Below are 13691 nucleotides of genomic sequence, written 5' to 3' on the forward strand. Positions count from 1 at the left end.
AAAAAAAAAAAAAAAAAAAAAGAACAGCGTGCCTCAAACCTCAGTGTACAATCACCTGGGGATCTTGTTTAGGATCTTAGTATATCAGTTTAGAGTGATGACAATCCAGCATGTGACCTCATCAGCTGACAAGGAGAGAACATCTGAGTTGAGGAGGTAACTGAAAACCTTGATTATCAGCAAAAATTCCTTTTTTTTTAAGACTATTTTATTTATTCATAGAGACAGAGAGAGAGAGAGAGAGAGAGAGAGAGAGAGGCAGAGACACAGGCAGAGGGAGAAGCAGGCACCACACAGAGAGCCTGACGTGGAACTCGATCCCGGGTCTCCAGGATCACGCCCTGGGCTGCAGGCGGCGCTAAACCGCTGCGCCACCGGGGCTGCCCTCAGCAACAATTCTTAATAGAGATGAGGATGGGGTAGAGAAAGACTCTATTTATCTAATTTCATCCTGCCTTTTTCCCAAAAGGATTTCAGTAAATTAAATGGGATTTTTAAAAGATTCAACTGCTCAGAATAACTAGAAGGGAAATCTAGAGAAAGAGAAGAGTTTAGTACTTTGCTACAGAAATCCAGCTGAAAGGTGACAAGTGTGATCATGCTACTTGAATCACAGATGTAAAGAAAAAGGGAGATCTGGGATACAATGTTGGAAAAAATAGCATATGGCCAGAAAAGAGTCAGATTTTACCAAAGTTTTCAGTTAGAAGGATAAAGAATAATAGTCCAATGGAGCTAAGAAGCACTAACAGAGAAATTGATGAAAAATATCAATGTATAGAGTCAAAATTAATATTTGGATCTCCAAGAGACCTGAGCATAGGCAAGAGTGAGTTAATGAAGAAAATCCACAGGTGCTTACTTACCAAACTAGAGGTAAGGAGGAGCTATAGGCCTTAGGCTCTTCTCAAAGACAACTTAGTGATGGGAAAGAAAGTAGAACCAGGGGGCACCTGGGTGGCTCAGTTGGTTAAGCATCCAACTCTTGGTTTCAGCTCAGATCATGATCTCAGGGTCATGAGATGGATGGAGCCCAGCATCAGGCTCTCCACTTAGTGTAGAGTCTGCTTAAGGTTATCTGCCTCTTTCTCTTTCCCTCTGTCTCTCCCCTTCACTAGAGTGCATATACTCTCTCTCAAATAAATACAATATTTTAAAGAAAGCAAGAAAGCAGAACCAGTAAGACACAAAGGAAGGACTATTATCTTTTGACAGTGAAAGTCTAGGAAAAATAAGGTTCAGTTCTCCACGCTAAAAAGCCCATGACTATGTGTATCACTCTGCAGAAATACAGAAACTGGGATTTCTGAACTGAAATGCAAGCAAAAATGTTCCCAGGATGACCAGAGAGACACCAGTGTTCTCGGATACTCAGAGATGGCACTGAGACGGCCCTTAAAGTTATCAAGACTACAGATTTAATTTTTGCATCAAAACTCTGAAAAAGAAAACAGAGAAAAGTATACAAGCTCTGCCTGAAGTGGTGATGAGACCGCCAGGGCTCCACAGAACACAGTTTAAAGTCCAACAGTATAGTACAAACATTGTTCACTCAGGAAAAAATGGATGCCCACATCCTTCCAGTTTGGGAAAGAGCCCATAAACACATCAAATGTGGACTCTGGACCTAGGTAGGCCCCTGCTGAGTTGAGTGGCACCAGACAAAGCATTTTCCCTTTCCTGGCCTTAGTTCCCTCATTAGTCAAGGGAAAATACAAGGTAGGATGACCTTTTAGTTCCTGATAGGACCGACATTCTGCGACTCAGAAGCTCCCTTTAATGTAGTACTTTATTTCCCAGAATGAATGCTCCCCACTCCCCAACTCTTCAGTTCTTACTACAATCCTAAGAGATCCACACCCCCCGTTATCAACTTGATGAAATTCAACAACTAGCCCACTCATTCAGCGTATCAGCAGAAAGGTGCACCTGGCCTGATCCCAGGGGCATGGAACTCTCAGGCTTTTATCGTACCTGGCACTGTGTCTATTTAGTAAGAGAAAATTCACGAAGATTTCTAGTGCTTGAAAACATTGCTTTGTTACTTGAAAAAGACAATAAGGGACTACACATCGTATTGGCTTTCTAAACTATATGCGGTCTTGTTTTGTAGTTTTCCCCATGACCATGGTAATTTGTCTGGTCTTCATCAGGCTTTGCTAGGATGTACTGACACCAGGTCACTGGTTTGTATTCTAAGGGCAGAGTCGATCACTTTAGTTTTGGCAAGATTGCACACAGGCAACCAAAACAGAATGAAGGCAACAAAGGAAGCTTCCTGAGGAGAATGAGCTGGAAGGGGTCAGCTGGTGTTGAAGTAGTTATGACTGAAAGACTGCAGGAAGTGAGAAGGTAGACAGCAGTGCTTCTACAGCAAGCTGACTCACATCCTTTCTTTTTACATATAAACCACTGTCTGAATGAGTAATTATTATAGCACCTCACAATTAGAAAGCACCTTTACATTTAACATCTTATTGGAGGTTAAATGTAAAAAATGTGAAGTATTACTGTGAAATAAAGCCCCAGTACACCAGCATCATCCCTATGTCCGTAGATGAAGAGACTGAGACTGAAAGAAGTGAAATGGACTGAGCAATACAACACAACTAATACATGCAGTAGCTAGAACTGAACCCCAACTGTTCCCTCTATGCCCTGTAGCCCCTGTATCACATGGCCTCCCAGGTTCTTACAGACGAAAAGACCTGGAGGGTGGGGATCCCTGGGTAGCTCAGCGGTTTAGCGCCTGCCTTTCAGCCCAGGGCGTGATCCTGGAGTTCCGGGATCTAGTCCCACATCAGGCTCCCTGCATGGAGCCTGCTTCTCTCTCTGCCTGTGTCTCGGCCTCTCTCTCTCTCTCTGTGTCTCCTACGAATAAATAAATAAAATCTTTAAAAAAAAAAAAAGACCTGGAGGGTGAAAAGGAGAGAAATTTAGCTGACTGCCTCACTGCATCCACCCCACGCTGAAGACCTCTTTTTATCTATGGCCCTAAATTACACTGAGCAGTTAGGATCAGGCCACAGGCTGTAGGATTCCATCCTATGAAGTTAACAAGAAAGCAAAGGTTTGGGACTGAGTTCACCTTCAACTATTAAGTCCACTGAATAAGGGAGATTAAGTCTATAAACAAATCACTGCAGTTCAAAGCACTATAAACATGAGCCTGTGAACTGGACAAACTCTAAAGCAGTTAGTTTCCCAATCAACCTCAACACCACTAACATTGTGGGCCAGATAATTCTTTGTTGTGGGGGGACTGTCCTGGGCATTGTGGAATATTTAGCAGTATTTCTGGCCTCTACCCACTAGAAGCCAGTAGCACCCTCCTCAAACCAATGTGACCACCAAAAATGTCTCCAGATATTGCCAAATGTCCTCTGGGGGGCAAAATCGCCCCCAACTTGAGAACCACTGTTCTAAAGGTTATGGAGCTTTAGGGCAAAGGTCAGTTAATGCAGGTTGTGGGTGTTGAGAAAAAGTTTCATGGAGGAGGTAATATTTGAACTGGATCTTGAAGAAAGGATTCATTTCTTATAGGTGGGAATGAGAGAAGAATAGAAAAAGAAATTCCAGAAAGGGAGGAGAACTTAAACGCAAGAAGATGAGAAAGCATAGGTCTGCTGGAAAATGTCCCAGCTTGGCAAGAGAGTAATTTCCTATTAGTAATAGAAGATAAAGCTATAAATGCCCATTGGAGCAGGTCATAGATAGCAACCCATTAACTGATAGTTATAAGATATACACACATAATGATTTAGCCAATAATACAAGATACCCACAGATGTTTTAATAGCGTCAATGCTATTAAAGCATCAAAGTCAAACCAGTGGTATTTCCATGTGTCCTATGCTCCAAAAAGAATATTGCTTGAGTATCATGTCTTACATTGCACCTAGTGTTCACTGCATTCAGAGCTAATGAAGTCTGGAACCAGTGCAGAGGTAGGAGAAATAAATAAGGACTGCGGTGATCCCATAGGAAGTAACAATGATGGACCCTGAATGGATATGTTTTGCACAGATGAATGGGAGGAAAGGACATTCCATGTGAGCATATCAGGTTGGGAAAGAAAGAAATGTGAACAACATATCCAGGAGACAAGAACCATGTAGCTGGAAAGAAGATAAGCTGGTCACAACATATGGATCAGACTTTACTATATGGACAGTAAAGGTTCCTGAAGAACAGAATGACATACTTGTTTAAAATGTGGTCATCTTGGGATGCCTGGGTGGCTCAGTGGTTGAGCATCTGCCTTCAGCTCAGGGCGTGATCCTGGAGTCATGGGATCGAGTCCCACATCGGGCTCCTGCATGGAGCCTGCTTCTCCCTCTGCCTCTGTCTCTGCCTCTCTCTCTGTGTCTCTCATGAATAAATAAATAAAATCTTAAAAATAAAATAAAATGTGGTCATCTTATCTAGTATTTCTCTTAGCTACACATTATTAGCAAGACCTGGGAAGCTTTGAAGAACATTAATACCTAGGCTCTAACCCTAAAGATACAATTTAACTGGGCAAGGGTAAGGCCCAAGTATTGTTTTTAAAATTCCATGGGGGGGGGGGATGCCTTTGGTTAAGCATCCGACTCGTTTTTTTTTTTTTTTTTTTAAGATTTTATTTATTTATTCATGAGAGACAGAGAGAGAGAGAGAGAGAGAGAGAGAGAAAGGGCAGAGACACAGGCAGAGGGAGAAGCAGGCTCCATGCAGGGAGCTTGACGTGGGACTCAATCTTGGGTCTCGAGGATCACACCCTGGGCTGAAGGTGGCGCTAAACCACTGAGCCACCAGGGCTGCCCTGACTCTTGGTTTTGCATTAGGTCGTGATCTTGTATTCATGAGATCTGGCCTTGCGTTGGGCTCCACATTAAGTGTGTAATCTGCTTCAGATTCTCTCTCTCTTTTTTTAAAAAAGATTTTATTTATTTATTCATAGAGACACAGAAGAATGAGAGGCAGACACAGGCAGAGGGAGAAGCAGGCCCCATGCAGAGAGCCTAACGTGGGACTCGATCCAGGGTCTCCAGGATCACGCCCCAGGCTGCAGGCAGCACTAAACCGCTGCGCCACCGGGGCTGCCCTGCTTCAGATTCTCTCTTCCTTTCTCTTTGCTTCTCTCGGTACTTGCATGCTCACTCTCTCTCTCTCAAATAACTAAATAAAATCCTTAAGAAAAAAAAGGTTTCATGGGTGATTCTGCATGCAGCTAGGGCTGAGAACCAGTAGTCTACAGTCAGGCCTTCAACCTCAGATGAGAAAAGAGGTCTAGAAATTTAAGTGATTTGCCTAAATTCACATGACGAACTGGGTGTGGGGCTGGGACTAGCACCTGGTTTCCTAGTCTAGGCTCTGAAAGATATCACAAAGGACTGGGCTAAATTCCATACGTCAGTCTATAAGAAGCACAATTATCTGATGACTTGGCTCTTAAGTTTTGCCAGGGTTAAAGCCTGAATTAATCTAATCATAAAGCTATTGACTTAAGTACCTCCTTTAGTGTCTAGAGTAATGGATGTTGGTTTCACTGCTATCCCCTGGGGACCCTTAGGAAAGGAAACTGTCTCAGGAGACTACAGAAAGTCAGAAAAACAAGCCCTAAGCCACCCAGCTCCATGGAAGAAACAATGACTTTTTATAACACAGCTCACTGACCTTTTTACTACATAAAGCAGTCTGGATTACTCTCCAGCAAAAGAAATACCCTCAGAGATGCTATCGCATAAGCAAAGGTAGGGGGGAAAAGTGGTCAAAAGCAGCTGGTAAAGCATGCTCATAGACCCTCATTCTAACAGAAACACCCCTGGAAGGGCCGTCCTTGCACCTTGAATTTTTCTGAAAGGCAAACAGCAGCACCCCTTAAAACAGCCCTACCTTCCTGTTGTGTCACTCCTAAATTCTGGCATGGCAGCAGGTGGTAAACAGGAGGTTTGCAGAGACTGCCAAGCTGGGAATCTGAGCCTGAGCTGTATAATCATCCTATTCATTCCAGGGCACTGGTACAGATAACTACTAGAACAGAGCAACACCCATGTAGGGGCCTTCTTGTTAATCCCAGACACCCACCAACCAGCTGAAGCTCTAACATAGTGGTTACACTAAAGTAACTCTAGAAACAGAAGCACTACCTTCTGTTTTCCACTCTTTAGGGATCCAACTCAGGACACTAGGAAAACTACTGCTGCCAAGGTTCTAGTACATGCTCTTGGGACAGGATCTGGATTCCTATCAGCTTTAAGACAGAAACCCTGGCAACAATTGGTTCTTTAAGACAGCCTGCAAGGAGATAAAGGACAAACAAGGGCTGTAAGATGTGGTAACCCAATACTCATACTAACCGAATACACTGAACTAGGATAAGCACTTTATCCATTCATTGTTTCATTTTATCTCCCAACCCACTTCTAAGATAGGTACTATAATCTTCCCCCACTCTACAGATGAAGAAACTGAAGCTTGGAGAGGTTCTGCAATATGTAGAAAGCCACACTGCTAAAATTTGAACCAGGCAGAAGGATCTGAACTTGAACATCCTGCATCTAGAGCTTGGTCAGGCCTCTACAGACAACTTTTTCTACATGATGCCAGCTCATCATTAATTCTGCTTAATTTTTCAGGTTTGGCTACTAGAGTTTACCAGGATCTAAATGACCAAAAAATTCTGAAAATTAAAAAGTACCATACAAAGTTTAGGTATTATTATTATTATCACTATTATTTTAATGAATAAAAGAGCTTTGTACCCTGGATGTATCTGAAAAGCAATCTATCCTATTCGATATAATCACTCAAAGTTATATTTTAGTCAATACTATATTAAAACTATGTCCCAACACGAAGACTCAAAAGCAGTATCTACAAAAGTTGAAGAATGGCAGGAAAGGCCCTGTGTCCAGAGCTTTCTCAACTGCCGAAATAAAGAGAAAATAGCCTGATTCCCCTCTTTTCTATCTGCCAAGTATTATGGTTTCACATAAAACAGCTTCAGAGCTAAAATCTCATAATTTTAAAAAAGTATTCAACTTTCATCCATAGATCGTGGGACTCCAGGATCATGTCCTGGGCCAAAGGCAGGTACCCAACCACTGAGCCACCCAGGCATCCCAACAATTACCAATTAAATGAAAAGATGACAAGACTTTGAACCTTATCATTATATTATTATAAATAGGAAGCACTTTACCCTGATTTATTGCATTAATGAGGGCTTAGGCTATCAAACTCACAGTTTCTACAACAGAATAACTATGGCCCCAGGCCTGAAACACCATTACCTTTAAAAAGATACTGCAAACCTGTAACAACAAAAAATAAAATAATAGGTAATAAAGTATAAAGAATGGCTGTATCAGAAATTTATACTTGATCAACTGAAAACTCAAACTAGAATGTGGACATTTTTTAAGTGGTGAGGGAACTATAGTCAAATAATGTAGCCAAAGCCTGGGGGAAGCCACCCCTTTACTTGGGAAATGAAATTTCATTTTCTATATTAAATCTCTGAGAAAGATAAAAAGTACAAACTTCAAACAAAAAGTTGGGGGAGGGCAGCCCCGGTGGCGTAACAGTTTAGCGCTGCCTGCAGCCTGGGGTGTGATCCTGGAGACCTGGGATCGAGTCCCACATTGGGCTTCCTGCATGGAGCCTGCTTCTCCCTCTGTCTGTGTCTCTGCCCCTCTGTCTGTGTGTCTCTATGAATAAATAAACAAAATCTTAAAAAAAAAAAAAAAGCTGGGGGAAACACCTACTCCATATCATATGCTCTTTACCAAGTTTAATAGCATAGCCTGTTTGGTAATGTAATTAGTGTTTATATAGAAATCATCACAGAATGCAGTGAAGCCATATTACCTTCAAAGTACACCCCATTCAGCCATGAACAATATATATTTATCTAGGACTGATAATATGTCAAGCTCTGTAAGGCGTTATGGAAAACATGACAGAATCCCTTCACTGAAGAAATAAGATGAAGATACAATACTATTCATTTTTGCATGGTATTTAAAACATCCTCCACATGTCTTAATTTTACATTAATAAAAGAACAAATGATGGCAAAATTGTAGATAAATATGATAAATCCAACAGAATTAGCATTGTGATTAAAACTAAAATTTTTCAGGATCCCTGGGTGGCTCAGTGGTTTAGCACCTGCCTTCAGCCTAGGGCATGATCCTGGAGTCCTGGGATGGAGTCCTGGAGTCCCACATCAGGCTCCATCTAGGGAGCCTGTTTCTCCCTGTGCCTTTGTCTCTGCCCCGCCCCCTCTCTCTGTATCTCTCATGAATAAATAAAACCTTAGAAGAAAAAACTAAAAATTTTCATTTACTAAAGAAAGCTCTGAAATGTGGTAAATACACTCAATCTAGGTTAAGTTTTTGTGTGTCTTTTAAAAACGGGAGGGGGCTTGATTTAAAAAGGTCTTTCAGAATAGAAAACTTGACACCCAGTTTTGCAGTAAACCCAGTCAAAATGTTATCAATCTTTGGATTTGGAAGTCCTTGACACACATTTTCCTTTTATCATCCCTGTTCGGGCTTGCCAATTTTTCTTCCAGAATCTCCCATTTGCCTCTTCTTTTTCTTTCTGTCCTCACTTCTTGCCTGGATTTGCTCATTCACTCATCATTTACCAAATGCTTATCAGCTGCCATGCACAAAGCTAGACTAGACTCTTGTCCTTGCTCTTAGGAAGCTCACATGATACCATGTAGAACTGTTATCTGCCCATCTCTATGACTGGACTGCAAACTTTAGCTAAGGTTTTGTATTTCCAGAACCTAGTAGCATCTGGCATTCCGTCTAAATATGTTTACTGTATGACACTAGATTACTTCGGCAAGCTCTTTTTAAATCCATTTATATCTTCAAAAAGGACTCTTCCTTTTTTAAAATACAAAAGGAATATATGAACAATGCAAAAATAAGATAGAAAAGGTATAGAATACAAAGTGAATTCTCCAATCCCCTAAATACTACTTCCAGAAGTGACTACTATTACAGTTTGGAATGTATCTTTCCAGAGTTTTCCTCTCCTGGTATATAACACACATTTTTATACTTTTCTGGAATAAATTCTTTGAGAGTTTTTGACTCTAGATTCTCAACTTTCTAATCCAGTTGAAATTCTCCAAGTGTCGTCCCTAGATTAGAACCATCAGCATCACCGGAGCACTTGTTAAAAATACAAATTTCCAGGCCCCACTCTGGACCTACTAAATCAGAAACTCTGGAGGTAGGGTCCCCCACAACATGGTTTTATTTTTTATTTTTTTAGCCCAGTGTTTCTTGACCTCATGACTCCAAGATCAAGAGTCGCATGCTCTACTGACTGAGCCAGCGAGGCACCCCCTAAAATCAGTTTTAAACTCTTCAGGTAATTCTAATGCACACTCAGGGTAGAGAACCACTATTATAATCCAGTCAAGCCAGGTTTGTTGGTTGGTTTTTGTTTTTTTACTATTTTCTTAAACAGGGTTTCACCATGCTACTTCAAAATCCTTTCCTTGTCCTTTTAATTCTTACCCTATCAACCTGTCAAAGCCCAGAAAGTCCTAACTCCTCCCCAAAGTGCTCTCATTACCACAGCTCATGCTGATCCCTCTTGCCTCTCCCCCAACTCCTGTGACACACCTAGTTCCTCCACCACACAATTATAGTTAACAATTAACAGTTCTTTACTATTCCCCAGCAAAGCTCCTTAAAGACATGAATCATTTTTGTTTCTCTTCCTCACCTCTGTTCTAAGCACACAAATGGAATTTTAATAGACTTGCTGGTTGATATAAGGATGAATTCACTAATTAATGAATAAAAACCTAGAATTTCCAAGTTGTAGCCCCGGTTCTGTGACCTTGGACAAGTTCACTTCTCAGGATGAGGTCCACAAAAGCAAAAAAGACTCAATGACTTGATGCTTCCTGCCAACTTCAACTGTGTATGATTTTAAGAAATGTCCCATTATACTGTCATATTGCTTGTTTATAATGCTATTATAGCAACTTTTAGACTTGAGTTACAGCCAGATATGGTGTTTCCCCAGTTAGCTAGTAACTAGCTAGTAACTTTAACAAGGATCATCATCTATTCAACTGAAAATCTTTTTTTTTTTTTTTTTAGATTTTATTCATGAGAGAGAGAGGCAGAGACACAGGCAGAGGGAGAAGCAGGCTCCACGCAGGGAGCCCGACATGGGACTCGATCCTGGGTCTCCAGGATCAGGTCCTGGGCTGAAGATGGTGCTATACCGTTGAGCCACCCAGGGATCCCCCTATTCAACTGAAAATCTTATATCATGCCTTACATACAATAACAGCTTGATATATTTGCAGAAAGTTATTTAGAAAAACTCTTTAAAAAGCTTCATTTATGTAGAAAACCTATCCATAGATCTGTTGCCTCCCTTAGAGCCCTTTGGGCATACTTTCAGTCACATAAGGCAAAAGAATGTAAAAATTCTCACATGTATCTAGGGATAGACTACAAGGCCATAAGCCTCAGATTACCTTACTTCAGCATGCAAATAAAAACTGCCCTGTACACTTAAGTGGCATATACCAAGAAGCCTATTTATCCCCAAATCTACTATTTACAGTTGGGGATAAAGAGGCTTCTTGGTGCAAAACCCTTATCTGGGTTTCTGTTTACAGAAACAGGATGGAATGGAGACTTCTGAGTGGCAGGTCAGATTCAACCAGAAGTTGATTCTAAAGGAAAGTACAGCAAAGAGAAATTGAAGGGCAAGAAGGAGGAACAGAAGGGCAGCAGGGAAACATCACACTGAGTAATGAAAAGAAGCAGTGGAAATTCACAGAATCTTTACCAAGGGCCTACTATGAACCCAGCACTTGGGACTGCAAAGATGACTCCTGACCTCAAAGAGCTAACAGTCCTGAGGGTAAGACTGAAGCCTCTACCCTACTGTGTATGCGTGTATAATTTTAATTGGAAAAATCAAGCAAGGAAGGCTTCACAGAAAAGGTGATGAGTTAATGGAGCTCTGAAGTGTGTAGGAAGATTTGCTAAGGGAGAAAAAATCGACACTTTTGAGCTAGTTATTTTGGGGAAGAAACATTCACATATTTTTACAGCTGTTCCTTAGGGGCTTTAAATCATGGAGGTTTCTTATATTCACCACCACTTTGTCAATGCCTTCTTTCTCTTGCTACTTTGTTTTAAATACTGAGATGCTCAAGCCCAGCGTTTGGAACAGAGGAAAAAAAAAAATAGCACCCAAATGAGGTGAGTGCTCGCCAAATTTGCTCTGTCACCTCCAGATCCAGCCAGTCCTGCTCTCCCGGCAGCCAGAAAAGGAAGACAAATTATATATCCTCTGGGGGCCCAGGCTGGGGGTAAAATTTGGATGCGGGGAGACCAGGCTTATCCCTGTTCCGCCAGTGAGGTAATATGGAAAAGCTTCCCTACCTCCTAAGCCACGAGGTTCTAATCTGTCTACCTGTGACATGGAGGCCAGCTTTGCAGAGGGGAAAAAAAAGCTGCATGAAAAATAAGGGGGATGCACTGGATTGGGAAATGCTAAGGTATTAGGTGAGATAATCATCATAAGATGTTCAGTAATATCCTTGGCACACAGTAAGCCTTGGAGGAACGTGACCTCTTATCAACACATACTACTACGATTATTATTATTATTACAGTAACACCTCAATTGTACTCCAACAAGATACTGTTTTCACAGCCTACCTTCATGACGTTGAAGAAGCAACTCCAGAGAAGGAAGTTTCAAAAAATTTTAAAGGTACAAGATCAAATCCCAACTGTACCGGCCTGAGAGCCCAAGACCTTGAGTTCAAGATCTAGCCCTGCCCCTACCAAGCGCATGACCTTGGGCAAACACTTCACCTCTGTGCCTCAGTTTCCTCATTTGCAAAGTGGGGCTTAGAAGCTCCTCCCGCACAGGGTCGTCGTGGGGTCCAGCCTGAGGGTACTCCTCGCTGCACCGAGGTCGCACGGGCGACCTCCCCGGCCCACCTTCCACCCCCCCCACCCCCCCACCCCCGGCTTCGGGACGTGCGGGGTAGGAGAACGCCCGACCCGAGGCCCACAGAGCTCTGCTGCCTGTACGGCAGGAGCAGGAAAGGGGGGCGCGCTTGAGGTACGTCCCTGAGACCGAGGGGTCGGGCGCCCCGAGGCTCGGCCCTCGCCGTCCGCACGCTGTCATCGGCGGCTTCGTCGCGGGGCCCCGAAGCCCGGGCACTGGGGGCAGCTGAGGGAGGCCGGGCTGAGCCAGGTCCGCGGACGGCGTCGGAGATTCGGCGAAGGCTGGCAGCGCGAGCCCCGGGCCCCCGCGCGCCGCGGAGATGAGGCGCGGGAGAGAGCCGGGAGAGCGACACCCCCGCAGGCAGCGCCGCGCGTCCCCAACAGGCCGGGCTGAGGCGCTCACTCACCTGAGGCGCGGGTACCCGCCAGCAGTGCAGCAGCGGCAGCGGTAGCGGCTGCGAGAGGGGCGGGGAAGGCTCTGCGGCCGCGCAGGCGCGCTGAGGATACCGGGGCCACGCAGGCGCACTGCGCCTGCCCCGCTCGGGAACTACAGAGAAGATGGTGGCTGAGCCGGGAGTGCCCGGCGGCGCCATCTTGGATGTAGTTTCTCAGGTTGCGGAGTCTCCTGGGAGAACCCGAAACTGGAGCTGCCGGGAAGGAGGGGCGTTGAGTGCAGCGTCTGGCCCGCCTGCTCCCCTTCCGCCAAATCTCCTCCTTAATGAAGCGCTTCAGAACCCTTGCAGGGCAAGGAAGGCATCCTCCTCCTTAAATGGACCTGGAGACGTACCCAAGGGCACATGGCCTAGCACAGTGCTTGGCTTGTGGAAGGTGCTTACGAAATTTTTGGTGAATGAGCACAGTTAACTGAAGAACTAGCATCCAAGACTCAGGGTTCCTAATTCCCAGTCCTCCATTCTAACACCTGTGTTAGGACTGCCAGCCACACCACCTCCTTTCTTGGGTGTCACAAGGGGAACGGAGTTTTTGTTTTTAAGAATGACTATACACATTACGCTTAATGACTCGACAATGGAACACCAAAATGTACAGGACATAATTCCCTACCTGAAAGAGCTTCTCGGTTAATCTCGCTGACTAAAATGTAAAACAGTCTCAACTAAATTAGGGAAAATGGAAGAAATGTTAACAACTCAAGGGCAGTGATTGTCTATAATCTTATTATTCATCAAGCACAATTCCAGAAGGACACTTGGGAAGAGGGGAAACTAGAATACGCGCTTTTATTATGATTTGTTTACCCATTAACATATACTGAGTGCCAAACTGGTTCTACTATCTCTGTGTCCTTGGTTAGATAAGTAAACTTCTCAGTGCTTGAGTTCTTCATCTTTAATGACAAAAAATACAAACTACCTAGGTTGTGGTGTGTATGCATGTAATATACGTAGAGTTGATACGTGCTGTCTTATTTGGCTGTTGAAGATGCAGAAAAAGCACTTTTTACCCTGTAGTTTGAACAAATTCTTATAAACAACAATAAAAATGCAGTACCATGTAATAAAATAAAGGAAGGTGCAACCACATGGGAGAATTGTTATCTATTCCCATTTTACAGATGGGTAAATTTGAACATAAGAGATAAAGATTTATTTTAAACAGTGTGCTCCTTCCATTATACTACTCTGCTTCTTAAAGAATAGGCAATTAATACCTCTCCTCGGATAC

At 43.2% G+C, this 13691-nt stretch overlaps 1 protein-coding gene across 7 annotated transcripts in view; it reads right to left on the reverse strand.

The window, feature by feature from the left end:
- The window catches only part of NDRG3 (NDRG family member 3), a 75281-nt gene extending 62737 nt beyond the window's left edge, over positions 1 to 12544 (reverse strand). For 4 of the 7 annotated variants that reach the window (XR_013365216.1, XR_013365217.1, XM_077873054.1 and 1 more), the window contains exon 1: positions 12413 to 12544. The gene's annotated coding sequence lies outside the window, so the exon portion shown is untranslated. The remainder of the gene's footprint in view (positions 1 to 12412) is intronic. The other 3 variants (XM_077873056.1, XM_077873055.1, XM_077873062.1) reach the window with 1 other exon arrangement.
- Positions 12545 to 13691: the final 1147 nt, after the last annotated feature.

The sequence above is a fragment of the Canis aureus genome, chromosome 26 (assembly GCF_053574225.1).
Source record: "Canis aureus isolate CA01 chromosome 26, VMU_Caureus_v.1.0, whole genome shotgun sequence".
Classification (NCBI taxonomy): domain Eukaryota; kingdom Metazoa; phylum Chordata; class Mammalia; order Carnivora; family Canidae; genus Canis; species Canis aureus.